Source organism: Ovis aries, chromosome X (genome assembly GCF_016772045.2).
Source record: "Ovis aries strain OAR_USU_Benz2616 breed Rambouillet chromosome X, ARS-UI_Ramb_v3.0, whole genome shotgun sequence".
Lineage (NCBI taxonomy): Eukaryota > Metazoa > Chordata > Mammalia > Artiodactyla > Bovidae > Ovis > Ovis aries.
In genome coordinates this window covers 50,871,507-50,875,785 of record NC_056080.1, presented here as the reverse complement: position 1 = coordinate 50,875,785, position 4,279 = coordinate 50,871,507, and the positions used below count along the sequence as shown (strand labels likewise).

General features: G+C 38.8%; 1 long non-coding RNA gene across 1 annotated transcript; it reads right to left on the bottom strand.

Moving 5' to 3' along the window:
• Positions 1-204: 204 nt before the first annotated feature.
• LOC132658723 (uncharacterized) lies at positions 205-3,913 on the bottom strand. Its single transcript, XR_009598709.1, has 2 exons — positions 1,745-3,913; positions 205-1,019 (listed from the first exon to the last, which is right to left on the bottom strand). It is a non-coding gene; the product is annotated as an uncharacterized LOC132658723 (long non-coding RNA).
• Between the last annotated feature and the right edge of the window lie 366 nt (positions 3,914-4,279).

Sequence of the window (4,279 nt, the reverse complement as noted above, 5' to 3'; positions counted from 1 at the left end):
TATTTTGAAACAAAATAACACATAAATATTGTGTCAAAGTAGAAATCAAAAGGGGGGAACAGAAAATTTTTCAGCTTTATGGAGGTATAATTAACAAATGAAATTGTGACATATTAAAAGTGTAGAACATGATAATTTAATACATGTACATTATGAAAGTATTCCCACCATTACATACATCGCTTCACATATTAACTTGGTTCGTTTGGGTTGTGTGTTTTTTTTTTTTTTCTTGTGGTGAGAGCCTTAAGTTCCACCCCTGCGCTATGTATCTTCTTTATCCTTTCTCTTCGGAATCTGTCGACTCCCAGACATCACAAAAAGGGCTCCACAAAGGTGGCGCTGCTGCAGGGGAGGCTGTGATTCTCATCCACAGACTGGGTGAAGGCAGGACTGTGTTATAAGCACCAGAAGGTGCCCCGCTGCATCATGAGAGCCAAAAGAGCAAAGGTCTGAAAGTCCCAACAGAGACATATCTGTGCATAGAACACCAGTGTCTTCCTTGGGACCTGTGAGTTGTTGTTTGGCTTGGGCCTATAGCGTCAGTGAACTTTTTCACAACACTTGCAGGCTTAGCCAGCCTTCTATCAGTTCAGTCGCTCAGTTGTGTCCGACTCTTTGCGACCCCATGAATCATAGCACGCCAGGCCTCCCTGTCCATCACCAACTCCCGGAGTTCACTCAGACTCACGTCCATCGAGTCTGTGATGCCATCCAGCCATCTCATCCTCTGTCGTCCCCTTCTCCTCCTGCCCCCAATCCCTCCCAGCATCAGAGTCTTTTCCAATGAGTCAACTCTTCACATGAGGTGCCAAAGTACTGGTGTTTCAGCTTTAGCATCATTCCTTCCAAAGAAAATCCCGGGGCTGATCTCCTTCAGAATGGACTGGTTGGATCTCCTTGCAGTCCAAGGGACTCTCAAGAGTCTTCTCCAACATGTCCTCTCTACTCCCCACAGCTCCTCACCTACTGTACCAAAGATATTACTTTTGACTTCAGTGCGCCCATTGGGTTTTCACCTGGCAGGGATACCAACACAACTTTTTAATGCTGAAACCTCAAGATACCTGAGGAGAACGAGTCTTCAGAAAGTCCAGTTTTCAATTATAATAGAAAAACTGCCTATGTAACAATGAAGATACAACAAATTAAAATACTAATAAAATGTTATTTGGAAATCACCTAGAATGTTACACTTAAGAGAAAAAAACTTAGTATGTGGTCTATTGCCTTCCAGGTTTTGTTCTCTGCATTTAAGAAAATTACGAGATGGGGGAGGTAATGTCTTCATGATATCGTATCTGTGGTTCTATCTGTTTATCACTATGGTTATGCTACTTTCCATAGTGATGAGGGTGCTCCACTAATGTTGGTCAGAGGAAACACTTTTTAGACCTCGGTATGGACCAGGAACTGTTCTCTGTGATGTGTGCATGTTGACATGACACCCCATGGTCTTTCACGCACCTAGGAGACACTGTGTTCAATCCATACACAGATCCATAGTGATGTTTCATGAGGATGGAGAGGTGATCTGCCTTTTGATCAAGAGTACACCAGACACTGCACTGTATTGCAGATTGGGGACCAGATACCACACCTGGCTGTTTCTCTCTGGCCTGGGCACCAATCTGACTCAGCTCTTGCCAGCTAGGTGACTTTATGCAGATTCATTCACCCATTAACGTCTGTGTGTCTCTGCTCCTCAGCTACCGAAAGGGATGATAGCATTAAAAATGCTTACCTCACAGTGTTGCTATGAGTACTCCAAGACTTCATTATGTGCATATGTACAGAGAGCTAAGCACGGTCCAGAAGGGGAGCTCTTCTTCTTGTGTCTCTTCATTTCTGTTTCCGCTTGTACTAGTATCCCCCTGTCCCTGTCTTAAGACGTAAGCGGTAAGAGGAGGAAAGGAAACATTAGAAAAGGACTTCAGACAGTTCCTAAAAAACTGAGGAGAGTATAGTTTGCAGGTTAGTGTGGTCGCTCAAATTTTCCCTGTTTTCAAGACAAAGAGAAGGGGGCAACTAAGTTGTCTGAGGACAACCCTGGGAAAGGAAAATGGTAATAGCATTTGGAAAATTCTGCTTTTCTTTTTCTCCAGCAATACTTTCCTGGAATAATGCTCCTGAGGTTCTTAGTCATCACATTTTTAGCATACTAGCCTAAGGCTTTTAATTCATAATACTGAGGGAATCAATATTATCATCCCCTTGTTTATACTGCATGCTTTACAGCTGAATTGATACATTTTTTTTTAACGATTCTGACCTGGAAACTGATCTCCAAGAATTGGCTGAGGCAAAGACTGGGGGTGAAGGTGGAGATGGTCCTGATGTCAATGAGGAGCTTGCATCAAATACAGAGCCTGTTGAAATGCCAGAAGCAGGTATGTCATCCATTCAGAAAGTAATTTATGTGGTTTTTGTTTTTCAGAACATTATACCTTTAATAATATAAAGGGAACATTACTATTATTTTAATAACAGAGTTCACATATTCTTTGAAAGATAGTTCAGACCCCAGATGCCTTACAGACTTTCAAATAAACAGACAGGATCAAAGCCATATCGAATTGAAAATAGGAAACCGTTTTCTTCTCTTGAGTATAAGTACTTTAAGCAAGAGCTAATAATTTTCAGGTTCTTTTATAATTTGTGCTTGTGACAAATATGTTATGCACTTGTAATAAATATCAGTTTATATGAAATATGTTCAGGCATTCAAATAGGTTCTAGTACCAGCTTTAACATAATGTGTGTGATTCTGCAAAATCCCTTAACTTCTAAACTCAACTTTACTCACATAAGTTGTGAATTCAGAACAGGTATACTAAAATGCTGATTTTTCAATGCTAATTTTTGCATTCTCTGGTTCTCTTCGATGGAATGCATACAAGAATTCTCTTTTTCATGATTTATTTATCATAAAATAGCATCTTGAGTCAAATGATAACAGGGGAATTGAGATTTCATTTTCTGATGGGGAACACATGTACACCTGTGGCTGATTCATGTCGATGTATGGCAAAAACCACCACAATATTGTAATTAGCCTCCAATTAAAATGAATAAATAAACTTAAAAAAAAAAAAAGAAAATCCGGCATGCTGCGATTCATGGGGTCGCAAAGAGTCAGACACGACTGAGCGACTGAACTGAACTGAACTGAACTGAGCCAACATTCTGCTTGATGTTTGTTAAATTCTCGCAAATTCTGAATTCTCCAGCTCTTAAAAAGTTGCATTTTAAATCCTTTCCCCAATGAAGCATGAAATGACTGAACAATGAAATGGCAAAAGAGAGTCTAGGTTCCTGTGTCTGTGGCTGATCAAGTTGAGAGAGTGCATGTAGTCAGTGATATTCAAGGCAGGTGTGAGTAAGATACACATGCTAAGCAGACTACCTGCCCCCACGTTTGGTCTGTTTTTTGTTGGGGGGGGCTGGTTGCTTATTTTAATTGGAGGATAACTACTTTGCAATACTATGATGGTTTCTGATGATGGTTTTTGCCATACATCCCACATCCCACTCTGAAAGAACTGTCACTCTTAAAGAACTAATAAAAATCTGAGCCTCATGATATAATCGTCTCTAACCATATCGAATATGTTATTTTTCCTCTTTGATACATGAGTTTAAAAAGTTTTGAAGGTCAAAGCCTGTAACTCTAGTTCTTCCCATGTAATCAACTTAGTATCTTTCACATACATGTTTTCCAAATTGCTGATAATTGCATGGTTCTGATTTTCAAGGAAGAACTTCATGGTTAGGGAAGAATTTCCTGTGTATTAGCCTTCTAAATATTTTCACTTTACATTTTTGTTCCATCCCATTAGAACATTTAGACGAAAATACCACTTCCAGTCTACTTTCAAGTAACTACAGAACATGATTAAAAGGGTCTCATAGAAAAATCTTAGCCCTAAATATGTGTGGTACTTACTTAAAAAGAACAATACATAAATTACAAAGCACATAAATATAAAATCCTACATACAATATAAAAGGTAAGGAAAAGAGCAACACAGTAAACCTAAGGGAAAAAGAAAAAGATACTTAATAAAAGACAGGTATGAATTGTTAGGAAGAGGAAAATAAATTCAACTAATAAATAAAGACAATGTGCTAGTTCACATAATTTTTAAACACATATATATATATACATTTAAAAAATATTCTCTTCCATTGTGATTTATCACAAGAGATTGGACGTAGTTCCCTGTGCGGTATAGTAGGACCTTGTTGTTTATCCATTCTGAGTATAATAGTTTGTATC